At 41.7% G+C, this 23,023-nt stretch overlaps 1 long non-coding RNA gene across 8 annotated transcripts in view; it reads right to left on the bottom strand.

The window, feature by feature from the left end:
- LOC105666653 overlaps window positions 1-23,023 on the bottom strand; it is a 410,566-nt gene that overhangs the window by 282,668 nt on the left and 104,875 nt on the right. For 7 of the 8 annotated variants that reach the window (XR_007227027.1, XR_007227028.1, XR_007227038.1 and 4 more), the window contains one exon: window positions 17,592-17,646. This is a non-coding gene — a long non-coding RNA (uncharacterized LOC105666653). Of the gene's footprint in view, window positions 1-17,591; window positions 17,647-18,396; window positions 18,413-23,023 lie in introns of those variants that run through there. The other variant, XR_007227032.1, reaches the window with a different exon arrangement.

Below are 23,023 nucleotides of genomic sequence, written 5' to 3'. Positions count from 1 at the left end.
ATCGATTGACTATTCAAAGCGTAATAAGTTATAGTAATTCTTTTGCACGAGATTAAATGGCTCGAGAGCGTTATTTTTTAGTATTATTTATTATAAACATTGAGATTTACAATAAACTAGAATTTGGGTATAAGCTAGAATACTAAATTTAGTAAATGTAACGCAAGTTAATAATTGAGTTGTGTGTGAAAAATTTCAAAACAAGTATCGATACATAATCATCTTTCTCTTATTTTTCACACAAACAACACATTTTCTTCTTGATAGTTTGATGCGACTGTCCACGGAACAGGTAGACGACTGTTATAACGAGGCATTATTGGCATTTGTTTACCAAGGAATGCATTTATATTTATCTCACACAAACGTAATGGTATTACTTCTGCGTAGGTGTTCGGGAAAGTTGACAAACGCATATATGTGTCCTTAGTCCACACCGATAGCTTCCGCCGGACGCATATATGCGTCCATAACATTCTAAGGGTTAATGTTTACTCCATCAACTTTGTAAGGAAGATAATTACACTGATGCGTATGTATAAGTTAAGTGAGTGATCGATTTAAGGGTAGAAACCCGGTAATGACTTGTTGACTATTCTAACAATGAAGAATAAGTAAGATAAAGTGACGATGCTGTGTCTAACGCAAGGACCATCGGATTTGTTGATGACGATTTTGGTTAGGAAAGCGAGGGCAGTGGACGTTGCTTCTGATTGTATGAAAGAAGCTTGGTGGACTAGAAAGGGTCTTAACCGCCCCGATAGAAAGTTGCTGCAGTGAAATATCATAAAAAAACTAATTTTCCCGTGTCTTCCCGCCGTTTAGAAACGACTCAGTAAACAAATGTTTGTTCGGTCCGAAGGACCTTAAAAAGTTCCTGAGATTTATGATGGGTCCTTGAGACTATTGAGAGTACGCAGTAAGGATGAGCGGACACCTGGTTGCCATTTTGCCTGACGTGACAGTATGTTCGATGGTCGTAGCGGAGATCGAATACCGAGTCGATGAACCGAGTGATCGCGGAGTTGTCAATAGCAGCTAATGACAAAATCCGCGATCACTTAATTGCCAGCCCAATATTATACAGCAAGTAGATTCTTTTTAATTATTGTTTAATTTGTAGTTTAGAATTTGTCCAGGTGGACATTTGGTAAATTAGCAAGTAGATGTTCGTTGATTTTGGGTTGGACGTTTGGCATAAAACGGCACAGTGAATCATCGCTGTGGAGTCATCGCGATGCGGATTACGAGAAAGACGGGAGGATCTGGTGTAGGATCGTATGGAAGTTGGACTTCAATCGTCGCTTCAACTGTGGCCAAACCGCGCCAGTTTTCGTAAATATAAACGAGCACCAAGGATCGTCGACGTTAACGCGCGACAAAATCTCACGGAGAATTCTCCGCTTGCGAATTTCACTGACTTCCGGGCAAAATCCCATCCGCCATACTGTCCGTTGCTAACGAAGATATTCGCAACGATACAAACATCGAAACTAAACAATTAAAAAACGAAAAAGAAAAGAAAGAAAAACGAATGGACGAAGATGAAATTGAACAAACTATCGCCTGTAAATAAATATCGAAGCGGAAACGATGTAGGTAGCGGATGTTCGTTAACGCAAAGTGCGAAACTGATATTTCAGGTTCTCCGGTAATCGAAAGAGCGGGGAAAAAAAGGGAGGAAAAACACGTGGAAACGTGGTTAGTAGGTCGGCGTTGGCGGAGCTATTCAGTCGTTATTCCTTTTAGCCGGTGGAAGCGCCAACGTCCTTCCGCGTGATTACGGAATTTCACCTGTTGCCGGCTATTACTTCTGCCGCGGATTACGTAACAATTATTACGACAATCGATTACCATTTTATCGAGGCCAATGGATGGATACTGAAATCGATATAAACTAGATAGGAGCGCGGATCACCTTTACGTCTTGCATTTATCGTTCCTGGCATCTATTCATAGTTTAACAACGTGCAACTGTGCAAGTTTCTTTTTTATTTATTTATTTATTTCTTTATATTCACAATTTGTCCAATTTGGACATTAGGTCGAATTTTTTAGTAGTTATATCAATGTGTTGGTGGCTAGGTTAGGTAGCTAGGTTAGGTAGCTAGTTGCTAGGTTAGGTAGGTTAGGTAGGTTAGGTAGCTAGTTGCTAGGTTAGGTAGCTAGTTGCTAGGTTATATCCTTTGTGAGGTCTGCTGGGTGCTTCCTTTTTAGCCTTCTGTTTATATTTAATGTGTTGAACGTTACCGCAGCTGGCCGGTTTGGGTGTGTTGCTATTCTTGCCTTGTATCTTTCCGCATAACTGCTGATTGCTTCCTTGACCGTTGGGATTCCCAGGTCCCTCCGTACGTCATCGTTTCTGACTTGGGGCGTTTCTGACTTGGGGCGTTTCTGACTTGGGGCGTTTCTGACTTGGGGCGTTTCTGACTATGAGGCGTTTACTATCGTTCTAAGAATCTTAGCTCGCATTGCCCCTATTCTGTTTATATGGCTCATTGCTGTTGTCCCCCATAGTGGTATTCCATACGTCCAGATTGGTTTTGCGACCGTTTTGTATATTTTGAATTTATTTTCTATGCTTGATTCGGATTTTCAGAATTCGGAATGTTGTTATGTACCATAAACGATATCTTACTGATACAAATGTAATTACTACAGAGTTTAACAAGTGACAGCGGTGATGAGATAATCGAGATGCTGATGACAATGAATATAGGTTCGAAAACGAATCCACGGCCAATGGGATGACGAACGCGATTTCTGCCACAGCCCAAGTCGAGCTCGACCTACCGATCCACGATTCTGCTGTGTCTCAACTTACTTGTCCCCAGCACAAGTAGAACTTACCTGACTGAAGCTCAGTCCAAGTGGAGCTGCCCTTGAATACTCCTCTCCGTACCTCTCTGTACCTCTCGGGTCAATCTTTGTTTTTAAGGAGAGCTATTTAATTACTCCATACCTCTGTTAGGTACACGTCCCTCCCGTGACCGTGGCTAGGTTCAGCGACCCGTTATGTCACTTCGAGCCCAAGCCCACTGTCATAAATCGTGGGCACTCATCTCGGATTAAATCATAAACGACTATACCTCAATTTTATTATTTAAGTACAGCTATGGTAAAAAGTCTGGGCTAAAGCATCGGGGACCTTGCCAAATATTGCAAAAGAAAGGCCCCGATGTCCTTTCATCTCCGACGTGTATAAAATAAGAACAAAAGCTGCTAATTGAAGATTTAGTCTTCGAGAAAATCGAGTTGAAAAATCTATCGAGTATACTTGAACGTAGATCATGTTATTGTGCAAGTATACCTGATTTTTCATGAGAAATCACCTGGCGCCCGCTTGTGTCTGTCATTCCACGTCAAAAATATTTCCACATTAAGCAGGTTAAAGTTCCAAACTCGAGCAACCGTTTACATGGGAAATCGCGATTCCCGATTCAGAAATAAAAACCACTGCCGATGCGAAAGATCGTTTAAACGAGAAATGAGTGGCGAGGTGTGGCGTTATAAACAAGCTATTTGCATATTGTGCGAGTATTATGCAACGACGACGCGGTTTGTCAGGCTTCTGTTTACCGGCGAGAAACGAGTATATTATGCGAGTACGTAACGTGATTATTACGTTAAAACGTGGAAACGTAATTATAGACGCGTAATGAGCAATCGGCTGGCTGTGATGATCCTATTTAAGGAGACAAACGTGTCAGGCATGTGAACCGACAGATAAAAAATATTTCTATCATTACGATTCTACGAGCACCAGATTTCTTAGCGCGATAGACGTAATGACTGCTATCCGTCATTCTATAAGACTCGGCTGTCGTCAGGTATTCCGTTGGCAAACGCGTCATTAATCCGATTCGATTGATCGATACGGTGAAGAGGTAGCCGCACGTCGCACGATAAATATGTCCAACTATTCGAATAGGTGAAATCATCGCGACTTGTTGTTAGCCTTCTGCTGTCTTACCAGTCAGTAAGCCGCTAGACTTCTCCGGAGAAACCTAGCACAGCCTTAGGACGACGTTTAGATCTACGAATTCTTCAATCAAACAACGAAACATGATTTGTCATCTACGATAGCCTCCAATGATTAGAAATTATCGATTTCTTTAACAGAATTCACTCTGGTCTTGTCCTATCTCTGCACATGGAATGGCAAAGGTCTTCACCTTCGCGAACTTAGGCGAACATGGCTGTCGTAATTTTCCGATTTTTATCTCTTAATATTTTGCAAAATATTCAGAAACTAAAAAGCTGTAGTCGCATTTATCATTCGACTTGTCTAAACGAAATTCATAAAAATGCTGTGAAACAACATCACGGGACTCGTATAATAACAATAAACGATTAGAAGAATGGAAATGAGAAAAAATTACTTGTAAATTATCTATTCATACCGCGGGAAGCTCTAAGTTCACGTAACCAGTGGTTCTTCTAAAATGAATTCATAGGAATCGCTTGCTTTCATCGCTGCTACACGAGAATCGCTCCTTAAGAATCCTGTTGAATGAAGGTCAAGCATGCTCGATTGTTTCTCCGTATACAGTCGATACGCAGGCTATTAATCCGGTTTACGATCGATCGATCGATCGATCCGGATCGAGGTAGTCGACAAGAGGCGCACGTGCCAGGTTAAATATGGCAAATGACTCAATTGGAGCTGCAGGTCGCGATGTTTGCCGCGCTTTTTTATCTTTGCCCAGCATGTCGTGTCTGGCGCGTTGACTGAATCGCCACGCGCTGGTTTATGCCAGCAATATCCCGTATCTGCTATTTCCAGATGCGTTTCGATACTAGAAACAGCAATTTTTATCTTGCCGCTGAAGCTAAACCGACGTTCGGTTGTTTAATAGTTCTTTTTGTTTCGAAATATTTTTTAATCGAAAGGGAATTCTTTGCTTTTGGAAATCGGTAACTGGCGGAGTAGCGCGGAATTTGAGAAACACGAAGCTTTATTTTACTATGGGGGTTACACGTATGGGTAAAATCCGAATGCCTGGCAGCATTTTATTTCTCACAGCCAGCATCGTGATTTATAGTTTCGCAGTTTATGCTTTTCTCTCGCTCGGATTTTCAAAATATACCGCCACGTTTATAGTTGAATTAGCACGTTTGTCGTAAGATGATGATATTGTACGATATCCTTTTCGCAAAATTTCATCGCTTCTCGGATACTTTGCACGGCGTAAAAGACCAACAAGAAGACAATTATTTTGAGAGGCGCGAAGAATTTTCCGGCGATGTACCAAACTCGCGTTAATTAGCCAGCAAATACGAGTCTTTATCCTTCACACTTCATCGCTAAAACAATTCTACGTTCGGACTGGTATAGCTAAGATTTAAAGATTCCATGACGAAACTGTTCCGCAGACAAAATTTACTGTACTGATTACTTCAATTATAATATTAATAGCGTTGTTAGCATAAGGACGATAACGATACCATGGCAATAATATTACACGTAACCACTGCAAATAATAATCTTTTTACTCTTCATCTGGTACCAAATAATAATAAAATATTTATTTAATTCCATGTGCGTTTAGATCTACGAATTCTTTAATCAAAGAGCGAAATATATAATGAACGAAAAATATCATTAGAAATGATTGATTTCTTTAAAAAATTCACTCTGTTCTTGTCCTATCTGTTTATACGGAATGGCAAAGGTCTTCACCTTCGCGAACATCTCATTAATTTCTTCTTTCATCGGAAAATGGTACGAATTTTAATCTCCAGGATATTTTTTGAAAATTTATTCCAAAATTTAGCCAAAAAAGCGCTCTACCTTAGTAACTTTTGTCCACGAAAAGTGGCGTGAATTTTCACTCGCGATAGTCCTTAAAAATTCAAAACGATCCGTTTCATTCAATACCGCGTTCTGTTCTCGCATTCTTTACTTTACCCTCGCGATTTTCTCGAGAAACGCAACGTAGATTCCCAGTCGTGTCAGCCTTTGCTGCTTCAAAATCACCAATTTCTGCTTGTCAGTTTTTCAAACGGAACCAAAGGTTTTTCTAGCGTCGCAAGTCTACCATTGGATTTACACGCGTAACTGTGAAAAGTCAGCGATTTCGTCCGAAGACGCGCGTTCTGCTGGCTTCTTTTTATACGAAAAGGGACGTCCTTGTCCGTGCGAGCGTGTTGCGCTTTCTTTGCGCGTCCAGACAATCCCATTCGCAAGCGAAAATGTGTTACTGTCTATAAACGGCGCGGTTTAGCTCGTGCACCTCGCATTCCCGAACTGGACTGCACGCGGATTCTATAAGGTTACGCCCTTTTTGCGACGATTTGCTCGGCTTGTTGGCACGTGAACACGCTTCTTGCCGGCGGCTTAGACAAGCTGGCCGTGTTGCAAGGCGTCGGATTAAACGGCTCGTTCTTTCCACCCGAGATGAAGACGTTCCGGCGAGCTCGATCATAGAACTCGACGTTGAAACCTCTAGGAATGCTCGCGACGCGAGTAACTGGTTGAGAGTTTAATAGAGGAGGATGCACGAGGAACAGACGCTTCTTATATCGTCGTCTCCTTTTTACTCCGCTTTTGTAACCTGTCTTACAGCTGTGAATACATCGATGTCAGTTTTTCGTTCATCGTCGGCTTGTCGCAAGGATCACACGGTTAAGAAATATTCGTTTCTCGGCGTGTTCATTTAACACGGAATGTTTGCAGTGTAAATTCTCATTGATCGACTACTCGGATGTCTATTTATTTATTTATCTACACGGCAAATTTTTAATTTTGAGATTAACGAAACGATTAGTATACGTATGGGTTGGTGCAAAAGTAGCAAGATATATTGGCACTCGAAGATATTTTCTTCTTTATTTGGTAGAATTATTACGATCAATTCTCATTGAGAATTATACGTAAATTATTTTGGCGTGGTACTGTAACTTGGATTATAAGCGTTTATAGTATGTTTGATTCTAGTTGAATCTAAAGGGCAACGTCTTTTTAGTCTGCGGATCTGATCGGTCGTGTCAAGTAAACTTGAAGATATGTTAAAAAATTCATGTTCGAAGAATTTCTGACACGGAAGCTTCTGCCGCCTCGAATTTCCTCTCTGACACGCAGAGAAATAATCAAAGCTCGCGCTATTCGTGTCTTTTACGTTGACTCTGCTATTTTTCGCGCAGAGTTTACTTCGCGAAAGAATTTAGTGTTGGACAAATTACTGTTTCTGAGCAATTCGACGAGGAATGGAGAAATATATTAGAACAGGGAATTATTAATATTTATGTAAAAATTATCCTACGAAGATATTTCAAATTATTAATCCCTCGGTCATTTATTTTTATATTTCCTACTTGGAGCAAGCAATTATTTTCCTTTCACTATGCGGCTGCTATTCTTTACACTTTAATTGTTTGTAATAAAATGCTGTTTGTGCGGGGAACATATAAAACAATTTCTTAAAATTCACTTAGTTCTTCTCCACTTTATGACTCAATGACTTTATACTCTTCGTACAAGTAATATACTTTCGTCCTGGCAAATAGTTCGAGCATGTCCATTCCTAGTAAACAGAAGTTTCTTCCTGCAGTCTATCGTTCTTTTTTCACGAATTTATAACACGAGTCACGTGCGAATGATTCGGCGGAATCTGCGAGAATTCCATTAATTAAACGGTTAGCTGTTTTTCACGAGTATATTCGTCACGAAGAAAAGGCAGTATCTCGCGATAAAATGGCCATATAAAACACGACTAAGCTAGAAACATTTACCGAATGTCTGGACAAATTGTAGAGTACAAATTAAATAATAAAAAGGAAATATAAAACACAAAATACTTGCTCCGTGTTTGACGAGTATACTCGTCATTGCTAACATTTTGCCACGCTTTCCAAACAAATCGCAGCAGCTAATTAGCCGCAGTCGTTTCGCAATAAAAAAACATATGTAAAACACAAAACACGTGCTTCGTGGTTGACGAGTATACTCGTCATCGCTAAAATTTTGCCATGCTTCTCAAACAAGTCGCAGCAGCTAACTTAGCCGCAGTCGTTTCGCAATAAGAAAAATATAAAACACAAAACACGTGCTCCGTGTTTGACGAGTATACTCGTCATCGCTAAAATTTTGCCATGCTTCTCAAACAAGTCGCAGCAGCTAACCTAGCCGCAGTCGTTTCGCAATAAGAAAAATATAAAACACAAAACACGTGCTCCGTGTTTGACGAGTATACTCGTCATTGCTAAAATTTTGCCATGCTTCTCAAACAAGTTGCAACAGCTAATTTAGCCGTAGTCGTTTCGCAATAAAAGAAAAATATAAAACACAAAACACGTACTCCGTGTTTGACGAGTATACTCGTCATCGCTAAAATTTTGCCATGCTTCTCAAACAAGTCGCAACAGCTAATTTAGTCGCAGTCGTTTCGCAATAAAAGAAATTTAAAAAACACAAAATACTTGCTCTGTGGCTGACGAGTATACTCGTCATCGCTAAAATTTTGCCATGCTTCTCAAACAAGTCGCAACAGCTAACTTAGCCGCAGTCGTTTCGCAATAAAAGAAATTTAAAAAACATAAAACACGTGCTCCGTATTTGACGAGTATACTCGTCATCGCTAAAATTTTGCCATGCTTCTCAAACAAGTCGCAACAGCTAACTTAGCCGCAGTCGTTTCGCAATAAAAGAAATATATAAAACACAAAACACGTGCTCCGTGTTTGACGAGTATACTCGTCATCGCTAACTTTGTGCCACGCTTTTCAAACAAGTCGCAACAGCTAACTTAGCCGCAGTCGTTTCGCAATACGTTAACTTGCATCAATGCTCGAGCGTATCAACTGACTGGCCGACAGAACTGCACGAATTGTCCAGTCGAACGTGACCCACATGCCAGCAATATCGCTGCTAACAAATACGCAAACACCTTCACAATCGGTGACGGAAGAAGAGCGCCAGGGGAATGGCAGGGCAGGCGAGGGTAATTATGCGAGTACGCACCCCTAGCAAACAACGTGCACGTCGGACGATATATGGGCGTAACGTGAAACTGATACAGCGCGTATTCCTGATAAATTGCACGTAATTACGGCCGCTTATGTAAACAGACGGTAGATCGCGTGAAATCGCCGCGCATTAAGGGCGAACCGTGGAAACTGGTTGCGAGGAAAGGGAAAAGGAACGAAAGAGAGTCGAGAATGGGGAAAGTTGTTGGTTGACGTAGTGTACCACGAGCATGGTGTGTGCTTGTTCCTCTTTTAATTGATGCCGCGGGCAGCAACAGGACCCACGGGCAGACGCTTGAAATTGAAACGCTGAACGAGCCAGCTATAATTCACTCGACTGTAATAACGCTTGGCCTGTTCTTGCCCTACACGAGTATTCCTCTGTTTTCTCTTGTCACGATGCGACTTGTTACCATAGCGCGAGGCAACCTTACCAACGCAAAATATTGCCATTTCTTCGTGACGAGTATATTCGTGAAAAACCGCTTAGTTTCTACGTAACGTTAAATTGCCCAAACGTTGAAATAACTTGCACGAAGCTAAATATCATTCTAAGCGAAGGTACTCGGGTATTTAGAGACTCGAAAGGAAAGAGAAAAATATACGCATAATAAGAAATGAAAAAGACGAGAACTATGAACGTTCTACGTGCGGATAGATGTTCTCGAACACGGTACATGATGCACGAGGAACGTAGGTAGCATCGACCAGCCCCGTTTACACGTACACGCGGCGAAAAAGCCGGCCAAGCTTCGTTATCCATTCATAAATCCCATTAAAACCATTGAGAGCGGGCTCCGCGTGGCTGACCTTCCTCCCTTCTTGCCACCTCTCGTGCGGCCACCCCCGGCTGCAGGGTCCGACACCGCCCCCTTGTCGTCCCGACACGCTTAACACCTCGCGATCCCAACCAGAACATAATTAAGTCATTACACGTTCGTTTTACACGGTCGTAGCTCATTTTTCTTCCGGCACGCGGACCAAATCACCGATTTTATTCATGAGATGTTAACAGGTTCTTGCGCCTCTTTTTCGCTCCTGCGTACTTTTCGCTGGCTGGCCGCGGCTCCACTGTCTCGCTCACTGTGTTAAACGTTTCACACGCAAGGATTTTTCCCGCCGCTGTCAACGTTTTTCCTCGCTGGACACGCTACCGGTCGCGTGTAATACGCGCGGAACGGGTCGGTAGATTTTTCGAGCTTAGAGCGACGATCCCGCGCAGACTTTTACTCCGTTGGCACACGATTAAACGCTAAGCTGGCTGCTTTCAAAATTTAATTGAACATCGTATCTCTGTTGTCCGTCTAACGTTATGCAAATTCGTGTATTTCCCGATTAACGAATTTCTCCATTTTTGTTAATTACACGGAGGAGAAGGTTAGCGTTGAAAAGTCTTTGTAAATGGAACCTTTGGAAATCGAAAACGAGGAGGAGAAATATTCGCGGCAGGTTTAGAAGTTTCTTTTTTATTACTTAATCTGTACTTTACGATTTGTCCAGCTGGACACTTGGTAAATCTAATTTAAATAAAAGTGCAGATAGAAGGCGAATTCCGTTACCATTTTAACGGCACGTTCAAATTGACGAGAAACGATAATTCTTTCTTGCAAGTATCATCCCTAGAAGCCGATTTCACGATGGAAGGGACCAATGGGTCAGTTTGAACCATTTATCGACTGGCAAAAATGATCGTTCGCCGGTTTCTAAATATTTTTATTAAACAATAAACCCAAAGAAATCTGAACGACAACTTTGATTAAGACAAAGCTCGTCGGATTAAATGCGCTTGTAATAAAACAAACAGGCCCTTCCACCTGTTCCGTTGAAATTAATCTCAAATTATTCTTTCACTCTCTCTCTCCCTTCTCTTTAATCTTCTTTTCAAGGTGTAAGAAGAATATATTTTATTAAAGATATTCAACCAGCCAGGTGTGTAAAATCTAACGCAGCAGGAAGCTCATATAATTAAAGCGCCGAGTCCCGAAAGGGACAAAGGGCCGCAAGGTCAAGTGCAATAAAACGGAGAATGCCAAATATAGCAGCGGGTAGGAATACAAAAGAGCAGAGGATAAAGCGGAATATCTGGAGGAGGAGGAAGAAAGCAGCAGCGAAAGAAAAGCTATTTTACGTCAGTTTAGACGCAGACGTATTAAGACGCCATGGCAGTTACGGTACACCATGGTTTAGGCCATTTCATGCCCCTTGAATTTTATTGTATTATAAACGCAATATTCCAAGTGAGAAAAAAGCATTGGAATGTTTGCGGTGTTTAACAGAAACATCAATAAGAAGAGGTCGATTAAGAAAGAAGGGAAGAAGGAGCACGCTGCACGAGGCAGGAGAAATGGAAGCAGAAACACGTGGCTGACGGAAGCTGCAACACCGGTAGCTCAAATAATTGCTCGCCGTCATAGTACTCGACCAAACGCGTCGGAGTCTGGTTAAACATAGTATCAATTCACGTAGCACGCGGGCACAATTATGTCATTACCCGCTGTCGATGTTTAATCTTGTCAGCTAATCGAATCGATCCGTAATCGAGTCTTTCCTCCCTCGATTCCCCGCTTCCGGCCAGAAGCTCGCGCCAAACATTCCACGAGAAGTTCGTGCGAACCATCAATGAATCTCCGTTTAATTAACTAGCTATTACCGGCACTGGTATCGGAAGACCAGTCGAAAAATAAAGAAATTGTCGAGTGGGAAATAAGAAAGCAATTTTTCCTCCCATACGGAGGGATTTTTGTTCCTTTTATCCTTTTGATTCTCGTCGATAATATAATAAATAAACGTGGAAGAAGGAACATTTAATAGTTTCGCGTTTATGGTTTTTCAATGTAAAGACCTGGTTGCAAGAAACTTTTATTTCGGAATAAAAATAGAGAGAATTTTTAAATTATCCACTCGCCTCGTATGGAGTTTTATATTTAGCGAAACTTGACGTGCTATTTTCTCGTAGTTTTAATAGTTTTTCAAACACGGAATAAATTAGTGACAACGTATCGAAATTTAGTTGGCTGGAAATATACCGATATTTAACAAATGGGTTTTTGGTAGAGGAAAATACGAAAATAGGAAAAATGTAATAAAGTTATAAACAGGTTTGAAAATATTTCGCTAAACAGACGAAACTCGGTGGAACGAAGTGTGCAGAACTCGATACAACCGAACGGTATGAAACAATACAGGGAAACTTCATCGATATAAAACGACCGCGTCACGCGAAACTTTTACTTTCAGTGGCACACAACGATTACTCTGCTCACGCATTTTCCACATATGTACTTCTTCTGTATGCTTCTTTATTCGCTTCGAACGAACTGTGCAAATATTTCCTTTCAAAGTCCGCGTTCAAGGTCTGCACGTGAAATCTTCGAAACTCTTGAGTCGACATTTTTCGACATTCGCGACACGTGTATTACGAAAGCAACGATTGTACGCTGAACGAAAGAGTTTAATATTCAACGTGTAGTAATCGTTGGCCAATTGCACAGAGACCAAAATTTTTATCTAATATATCTATATTATTTACGTTTGGCTATCCAAATTTTCAAATTTTAAACAATATAGTAGTCGCTGCCACCAGAAACAGTCTAAGGACTGTTTCAATTAGATATTTCTTGTTAGATTAAGTAGCGTTGATTGGAGTTTAGGCCACTGGTCAACGGACTACATTTTGTACACTTTTCTTATTCCTAGATTTTTTTTGTTTTCTTGTATTACTTGTATTTCCTTCCTCTACTGACAAAGAACGACGTATACTTTCGATTGGTATTGGAATTTTCGATGGTGTCAATGGTAATTCAGAAACTGCAGCTTTATCTTTATCGTCTGTTTCTTCTGTCAAGTTTATTATTTTCTTTGCAAATTGCATTGTTTCTTGCATATCTTCTAACCCATAATCCATGTTTGTGCTTTGATTAGGATTGGTATTTCCTCCCACTGAAGGTTCTTTTGGTGGCGGTAGAAGAACTTGAGTGATATTCGTAGGAGGTAGAGGCAATGGAATTTCCCTTATTACTTCTTGTCCACTACTTGTTTGTGATACAACAGATGAAAAATTCATCTGTACATTGGGAATAAAAGGTTGACGCGATGGTATGTTTATAGGTGGTAATTGTGCAAAATTTGATACAATGGGACCAGTGTTAAAATCCGATGCTGCTAATTCGTCTCAATAAATAAAATATAAATCTGAATGGGATTACCATCGAAGTAAACGTCAACGGTTAAGAGAGAAAAAAGGGGAAAAGGGTAGTGAAAACAGGAAGAAGAAAAACGACCTTTTATATTTGCCTGTGCAATTATTAAAGTCAAAGAAATGCGTCTGACAACGTGCAGTTAAATAAGACGATGAAACAAGACGAAGCGTTTAATTTAGTCGCGTGAGGCGCGAGGTATGTTCAAAAATACGCAGAAGGTTCGGGACGAAAATTACGAGGCGTTGGTAGAGGCAGACTAGAGAAGCCTCGACTTCGCCATAAAACATACAAATAAAATATACCGACGCGATCCTTCGATACACAGCTGACAGTCGAAAAGCTCGGGTCACTCGTTAAAAACATTTGCTGGAAAATTCGCGGCATTGCGAAAATGACGAGACAAAGGCGGATCGTGCTGAGACGATGTTGGAACGCGCGAAATTCGCAGTGAGGCACAGCGACGCATACGCAGTCCTTCGACAAATGCCCGACAGTCAAAACTCGATGACTCGTTATAAACGTTTGCTGGAAAATCAGCGCGTTAGAGAAGCGGCGGTGATTCATCAGGACGAGTCAATAGCACTGGCGCTTCGTCAAATATTTATGTTGATTCGTTACGCGATGAGCGCGATCGGGCCACGTGTTTTCGTGCGATCGCGAAAGAACCGAGGAATAATAACGAGCACGGGAATAAATGGGAGGCGGGAAGGGGCGGAGGAAGGCAAGCCACCGACGGGACGGTTATTAATCACGCGGCCCGGCAATCAAATGTATGTAAATATAATCAAACAATGTAATGACTGTTTTGCTCATGAAATATTTATTACGTTCGACGTTCAGCACCTGTGGCAGGCGGTGTAATTAAGTTGCCGGCGTGCGCCAGGCGTCACCGGCTTTTTCATTTAGAACCGTGAAACCGCGACTTTTCACTTTGAATCAGCGTAGGAATTCTCAGAACGCGCGATAGGCTGCTATTTCTCAGTCAGGTTGGCCACATCGTTCCACGCAACTAGCTCAACGTCCGCCGACATCAGCGTGGAAATCGAGTCGTTGGAGCATCGGACGATAGTCCGCGAAGAAATCGCTGAACCTTCGAGCAACCTGCTGACCCCAGCGATCAAGTTGACATCATCTTTCGTCTTGGTTAATCGTCGAACGAAAACGCCAGCGACTGAACGCGACGTAGGTCCGTCGAAGCAAACGCGATATAATTTTCGACGGGAATTCTCGCGATTATCGTCGTTTACATGTGACAGGAGATGAAGAAGATTTAAACTCGCCGCTGTAATTCTGTAGCCCGACGCGCTCGATCGGATATTCCACGAAGACAGGTAGCAGAGATCAATGGGAATGCGCGCGTATGCGTGCTATCCGCACACGAGTGCAGTTCTCAAGGACGCGAGGCACCAAGTGTAGGGGTGCAGACAGGGTGCGAGCGAAAGAAAACGAGAAAGAGAGAGAGCAGAAGCAGGACATTTACTAGGAAACGAGGTGAACCGTTGAACTGCAGGTGTGTTCTGGCGTTGACGTACTCGCAAAGCTCGTCGGTACACAAAAGTCGACCCATTTTCCATCCTTTCTCCCTTCAAGCCCTCCGTCCTCCTCTTTACGGCTGATGCATCCTCACTCTCTCTCTCTGTCTCCCCTTCTCTGCCCCTCTTGTTCTCCCACTCACCCTCTAAATCGTTCTCTCTTCTCCCTCTTTTATCTTTTTTTTTCTTTTTTTTCGTTGGTTCATTCCCTACCTACCCAACGCTACGAGCCGTCACACTTGTTGCACGACAGAAAGGGAGAGGAAGGGGTTGAGAGCGGCGGAGAAAGAGGGAGGAAGGTGTGTAAGGCTGTGTATATAAACGACGTCCGCAAGCCCGCGATTGATATCGAACTGCAAATTGATTCTGCAAATTGTCGCAGCACTGTTCATTGTCAAGGTTCGCTGCTCCTAACCTTCCACCCTCTTACCGAATAAGCTGCCTAAGTCCAAGTGCTGGCTGTTGACGTCTAAACGTTTCTTTCAACTTGCTGCTTAGTTCACACAGAACGTCTTGGGTTCTTGTTTACTTGTTTCCTTTTTTGGACGAATTCTATCGCTCCATAGTTTGGAAATTACAGACACGTCGAGTTCCTTTCTTTGAGAGGATATCTTTTCAGCAGACTTGTGGAAGATTTTTCTCAAATTTGTTGAGGAAGATTTAGATTTTCCACAAGGATAAATTAGTTGCAAATTTGCGGACTAGTTGAGACCACAGAATCCGATTCTCTTAGAGACAATGTTGCTATTCTTCAGGGAAACGTGGTTTTTAAAGTGTGCTACGTCTTTCGACGTTCGATGGCTAAGTAGCTGATTTCGAGTCATCGTTCGGCTTTAACATCTGCGCAACCTCATCGCAGCCAGACACAGTCTAACCTAAGTACCTGCCATAAATTCTCCGAAAAGCAGAACAGCGTCAGGCTAACTGCCTTAAAAATATGGACAACGTTGTAACTGCGAGCCGAGAAATTACAATAATCCGGACTAAGGGAAGTTGTCAGCGTGTTCTTAGACAGAAAATTTATGACCGCACCTCGAGTAGGCTCGCCACGAGGGGCAACGATGCATAGAGCAACGTTCCAGTTTCCTTTATGCATATAAGAAGCATTTTATTTATTTATTTGGAAGAATTTTACAATCAATTCTCATTGACAATTATAAATTATATTTGTTACATTTATAATTACATTTGTTGCATTTGTTGCAAATTATATTTGTTACATTTATAATTATATTTGTTGCATTTGTCGCAAATTGTATTTGTTACATTTATAATTATATTTGTTGCATTTGTTGCAAATTATATTTGTTACATTTATAATTACATTTGTTGCATTTGTTGCAAATTGTATTTGTTACATTTATAATTATATTTGTTGCATTTGTTGCAAATTGTATTTGTTACATTTATAATTATATTTGTTGCATTTGTTGCAAATTATATTTGTTACATTTATAATTATATTTGTTGCATTTGTTGCAAATTGTATTTGTTACATATATAATTATATTTGTTGCATTTGTTGCAAATTGTATTTGTTACATTTATAATTATATTTGTTGCATTTGTCGCAAATTATACTGGTTACATTTATAATTATATTTGTTGCATTTGTTGCAAATTATATTTGTTACATTTATAATTATATTTGTTGCATTTGTTGCAAATTATATTTATTACATTTATAATTATATTTGTTGCATTTGTTGCAAATTGTATTTGTTACATTTATAATTATATTTGTTGCATTTGTTGCAAATTGTATTTGTTACATTTATAATTATATTTGTTGCATTTGTTGCAAATTATATTTGTTACATTGACGAATATAAATTATAAATTATAAATAAATTACTATGGCGTAGTACTATGTATGTAAGAAACTTCTGCTTACTCTAAATATTCTGTTTTTCGCTCTACAATGTAGCATTAGATTCAACTAGAATCAAACATACTATAAACTCTTATAATCCAAGTTACAGTACCACGCCGAAATAATTTATTTATAATTCTCAATGAGAATTGATTGCAAATAGTCTACCAAATAAAAAAAAAAATATTGTCTTGAACAAACTGGCATTTTCCCAACGAATCTAAATCCAAACATTAAACTCAGCTGGAATAAAACATACGATAATTATTTATTATTATTCGCGTTATAGTACCACGCCAGAATAATTTACTTATAATTCTGAATAAAAATTTTTTTGTAAAATACTCCCCCCAAAAAACGAGAAATCTTATCGAGTTCGATTGTCATAAAAATTTCCTGTGACTCGAATTCTATAGCGAAAAATGCCTGCAAACTATGATACTGAAGATATATTAATCGCTTAACGTATACAAAGACGCGTGGTAGACGGCGTATATCATTTTAAACGTGGACGTTTAGGCGATGCCAAGAATTGTACATAATTTTACGTTGGCCTACATTAAATGGTATTTTTAGTACACGTAGAGTCCTATTTCGCTTGTGTGTCAACCGGTTAATAATAAATTTTTTATTTAAACTTTCATCTCGACTTTCTTCATAGAAATATACCGAAGATATTGTTGCAATGATTTTGAGCTGGAAAACATCCGAACCATCCATACAACCTTGTGCGTATAGTAATTGATATTGCTAGATCTATTGCTTTTTGCAAACTTTTGCAAGCTTTTATTTAATTATACCAAAAAATCTACGCGATTAATCGAACAACGTTGCTCGTACCGGATATCCTTGGACAGTTCAGAGAACAGGATTCGCGAATCGTTCGAAGATCAACGTAGCGGTCATTTGAAAGGAACAAACAAGATCATACGTGGACATAAAAATTCCAATGTCGATTGAGGAAACAGAAAAAAGGCTGGTCGCGAGAGGAAATGACAAATTAAACAAGCTAATACAAACCTTGTCGAGACCAAAAAGCATCCAGCGGACCTCACACACACAGGCGCGCGTCACTCTGAAATAAAAAACAAAAACTAAATTAGAGAAACACGCGCCATTAACGAAACAGCATTAGAGAAACTCGCTGCAGCACTGCTGGCCACTGTTAATTCAAAAACCTTCCATTTTCTACTCTACTCGGCAAATTAATTACAAAATGTACCAAATTCCCTCCTCAAAAAAAAAGAAAAAAAAAAGAAATAAAGGAAGAAAGACGAAAATATTCACACGAAGCTCATTGGTAAAAATATTTCACAATATCATCAGTGACGCTTTCTTTCCGATTCCACGGTATTTCTTTTCTTTTTTTAAATATATCAAAAAACCTACTCGCTTGTATTTTCCTTAGAAGCAACACGCCACGGTAAAAAGATAGCAAAATCTACAGCTTGCGAGTAGGTTGGAAGAGAAAAGGAAGGAGCGAAGATTTGCACGTGGAGCTCGTGGACAAAAATATTGCGCAAAGGTAATTGCTAAATGCAATCATCGACGATGTTCCTTTCTCATACTTTCGCGTGTTTCTAGCGCATCGTTTGAAACCCCCTATCGAACAACCTATGTATACAAATTCCATCGGCGATCGAACCGGCGTTCTTTAAAAGCACCCACGCCGCGATATAAATCAAAGTAAGTGCGTTCGACTGGTGGACAGAATGGCCGGAAGGTAGGTACATAAAACGGGAGCAGGGTAGTGGCAAAAGGATAGAAATAAATAAAACGAGAGAAATAAAAGACCGTTGATACATGCACGTACGTAGGTACTCACGAGAGAAGCAACGTCGGCCGCTTCTCGGCCCCGTCTGACGGCCAAATCGAACAGCAAAAGACGCGGCAGCACGTGCTTCTCCCGCATTACCAACCGTCCCAGGAATGCGGTCTGCAAACATACAGGTTAAGGGACTCGTGCGAGCCGGCCGAGCTCGTAAATCACTCAACGATCGTAATCGCCGGGTTCCGCGTATACATTCGCTAAACATCGTGTTGCTTTCGGGGCGAACGTGTGTGCGAGACACAGTTCCGTTTACCGGCGTAAGAAATCACTCGGGGACCACACAGACACGCGCGCGCCTCCTCTTCTGCTCGAGAGTTGCGGAAGGTAATGGACTCGCGTCATTCAGCGTCACGTCCATGGATTCTCTCAACTTTCTCGATCAGCGTGAAACGTGGTGCATCGTTTGTCTGGTCGTGGCACTCGGTTCACCCGGTGACTCACTCGCTCGTTGCTCCATTTTATTGCGTACGCGAGACCCAACCGAGGTAACAGCTTTAAGGAGAAACCGTTGCGTGCAAGTGGCTCGGATTTCCTGGCAGACGTAGCATTCGCAGCAGCGCCATTCCCAATCTCTTCTTCCTCTTCGAATATGTACTTTGGTCGTTGCTTTAAATTTGTTCCTTGTTGGTTCGTCTAGTTCGTGCGAATTGCTTTGTTTCGTTCGAGCCGGTCTGTTGCTCTTTCCACACGACGATGGCAACTAATTCGTAGCGGCGCATGAGTCATAGGACGATCTGGACCGAGAGTGACTCATGTTGTTTTGCCTCGCGGTATCAACGCTGCTTCGATGCGCGAGATTTAAAAGTAAACAAACTCCGGGCAAAACAATATCGCAGCTACGTGCAACCATCAGCCGGAGTCAAATTACCGGTGCTCCCCCCTTCTCCACCGGTAAAAATAGACGAACATGGTCTCTAGGACGATCGTTGTAGCGAGTAGCATTGAGATTTTTAAGTGTATCTGACTATCACAAGTATTCAGTTGTTTCGTCGTTTAAATCAACACGTTTAATATCCATCGTTCGTGCATTTCGCGAAATTTAATAGCATCGTTTGTGCCCGGTGTTATTCTTCTGTTTGATAATTGGAATATTGAATAAATAATGAGAGAATAAATATGTGATAAAATTGGAATATTCAATTTCAAACGGAAAGTGATATTGTTCCGGGAAGCATAAGGAAAATTCAACCACGTTAGTCTAACACGAGTATTCTAACATTTGACTAGCAATTGTTATCGTCCACATATGTACAAGACGTGCATAGGGAAATTAAAATATTTCTGTTACTGTTCTATCAAACAGCACGATGACACACTAACCTCATCCATCTCAATCAAACTCGGTCAAACCTAAAAACTTTCATAGAAAGAAGACTAAAAAGAAAACAGCCCACTGACCTTAGTAAAGAAATAAAATAGTCAAACTCGAAGATGGCATCCCACTGGAGGTGTTATTTAACAATAAAGTTAGGAAAATTTACCAAATGTCCAGCTGGACAAATTGTAAAGTACAAATTAATATAGCAAATCCTACGTCAACGTCTTCGTCTCCACTACGTCCCTGGCCCTCGAACCTGAAATTCCTCCACCTTTGACACAGAGATAAATTCGCTAAGCTCATCCATCGAAGTGTCTCGATCAAACCGGAGCAAACGTAAAAAATCGCCCCGGCGTCGAATAGCAAATCCTACGTCAACATCCTCGTCTGCACGACCACTGCGTGTCTCGGCTCGGCCTTGAACTTGAAATTCCTCCATCCACGGCGCATCACGATAAAGCAGCGCAGGTTACCGAGGCATGCCAGTGTCGTCTATGGCAGTCTCGTAAGCAGCAAGCACACGGTGAGCCGTTGCTGCACCCGCACGGATTCGTGATGTTTACAAACGCGAGCGGAAAGGATGAGGGCAGACGGGTCTGTTTAAAGGGCGGGCTAAACGGAGGGATGAAAGCGGTTAGACAAAGACGGAGAAAGAGGAATGTGGAGCGAGGAATCCGTGGGACGGCAAGAGTACAGCGGATTGCGAGCGGAGGTGGAGGAGACGGTTTGAGGAGGATGAGGCGAAGGAGTACGGGGCCAGAAGGCGTGCAGTTAGACGCGGAACGGAACTGCAACGGAGCAGAAATGTTATCATAAGCGTGGTGAACTTGACCTACTCCATCGAGTGGTCTCCTACAACCACCACCAGCACGATGATATGAAGTTACGGGCCGCTCGTGCGAACCCGTAACACGATAACAGCTGTTGCATACCTCTCGATTCGCGGGACAGCAAAAGTTTCGACGATCGCGTGCCACTCTCACGTACACACACCGTCGCACGCAGACAACGCGGACGCGTACACGCGTCTCTACAAACAGAGAGGCAAAGAGTGCACGTTCCTGCTCTGCCTCTCATTCTCTTTGCCTCATTTTTTTCTTTTTTGCTCTCTTTCTCTTTCTCCGTCGCGCTTTCTCCGGCTTTTTCCCAGCTCCCAGCAGACACGTTCGCGCGTACGCCAGACACTTGGCGTATACGGCCAGCATCCAGAAGCGAGTATTCCATCCACGTCGATCACACGAGAAACCGCACGTGCCGCGTAAGGATCGGCCGATAGAGGGGCAGGAAAAAGTGGTTGTTTGGAACTGGGGGCTGAAGGATCTCGACACGCCTAACCTGGCCAAACGTGACTCACTTGGACGCGACGTACGTGGAGCGGCGTGTCGATGTTGGCGTTGCGTAAACGTCGATGGCGCGCCTCGATTTGTCTCAATTTGTCGCTAGTCGGAAATTTGTCGAGAGGTTAATTGAAGTCTGAAAACTGTTTAAAATATTGATCGCGTGCTGGCGTGTTTGATTACGGATGATTGATGACGTCTGCCGTAAGTGCGGCGTGCTGACGGTTTTTTCTGAAAGTTATTTACAGGAAGCGATCGCAGTTGCTCTGTACAGGGCTTATGAACTTTCCATTGGATTCCTCTTTTTGCTCGTCGAATATTTCCAAACGGGACAGCGTTCTTTCGTAGCTTTTTGTCGAGTTTGTTTGAAGAGTTTCAACAGAGAGTTGACGACCTTGGAAGAGAGGGAAATTATCATTTTGACATTGGAAGCGTAAGAAAGTTTCGCCTACGCAACTTTCGGAATCGTTTTTCTACATGAATATTTATTATCGCAGAGGAAATACAAATCTTTATCTTCGTAAGAATATTAAGAATCGTCTTCGCTTAACACGACACGAAGACGATGTCACGGAACATCGAGAACGCAAGATCTATTTGCGTAAATCGAGTTACGCGTCGCGTTACGAATAAAGAAGATCTAACTTCCTTCATGGAAGCGCGAAATTCCGACGAACCTAAGTTCTTTCGTTAGAAGTACTGCGTGCTTTTAGGAAATTACTTTTTGGGAACTCGTTTAACGGAGAAAGTTCTAAATTAATATTTGCAGCGATTACAAAGCACGGTTGACCCAATTAAAATGTCACGTGTTATAACAGAAATTTGTAAAGAGCATGTTATTTACAGCGTTGATCGAGTTATGGCGGGATGAATTTAGAACGACGATAGCGGCCAAGTAAAACGTAAAAATCCTCCTACATATTAAATCAGACTCGCGTCCTGAGGAACCCGCAGGGACAAAGATAAATCCCACTAATGGATTTCCTCCCATTCTATTTCCTTTCTCCTTTCATTCTATTCGCCGCTGCTCTTTTGTATAATACAATTTTCGTAGATTCCGAGATATTTTCCTACGTGTTCTACCCATGTGACTGATCGTCTCTGGTGATTGACGATCAAATACAAAATGTTGGTCGACCACAAAGTCTTCCAACTATGATCGTGTGATAAGCGCGAGCAGGATAATCGTTGCATCTGATGCTGTAAACGAAGAGAGGGAGGAGGATCTGCGAGCGTACGCAAAGTGCAACAACCTGTTATACAAAGCCTACGCGAACTAACGTCAGCGACATGACTCATTGTGCGATGGTCCGAGAGCGAAAGAAAGCGAAAGCTGGAAGACAGATTGAGATCGTGGAACGGGTAAAAAAGTAAAAGTGAAACTGCTGGACCCAAGGAGACCTGCGGGGATCTGAGACAAGGCTGGGGTTCTCCTTTAAAGAGGAAGGGCAGAAAAAGACGAGACAGGAAGAAAGAAGGATATCTCAATAAGACATCGATTGCTCATTAGTAACACGAGAACGATTCCCTGCTCTCCTTCTGCGCTTTATCCGCCGTGTATACAAAGAGTCGGACTTCTTTATCGTTCAGCCAGATCCTTCGACTTTCCTCTTTCGAACGGGGCAAACTTGACCCGGTGAAAATCGCTTTTATCGCCACAGCTACGTACGTTCGCCAACGTTCGTATTTCTTGGTGATTGGAGCTTGGACGAAAAGGGAGAAGACGATGAAACCAGAATATTTCGTAGGAAGCGTGTAACTTTAGTCAACTATCGTATCGTTGAACGACTTAATTACGAAATCAAACAGCAGTGACCATTTTGACATGGAACTGGTCGAATTTGAAAACTGCTCTTCTCTAAGAGAACATAGAGAAGATTAGAAAGAGGAGGCTCGTTTCCAAGTAAACTGGCTGAAAATCCTACACACGCTAACACTAGTAATCCACCAACCAGCCTCCTCAGAG

The sequence above is a fragment of the Bombus terrestris genome, chromosome 17 (genome assembly GCF_910591885.1).
Source record: "Bombus terrestris chromosome 17, iyBomTerr1.2, whole genome shotgun sequence".
Taxonomy (NCBI): domain Eukaryota; kingdom Metazoa; phylum Arthropoda; class Insecta; order Hymenoptera; family Apidae; genus Bombus; species Bombus terrestris.
The sequence above is the reverse complement of the archived record's forward strand: the minus strand, read 5'-3'. Positions and strand labels throughout refer to the sequence as shown.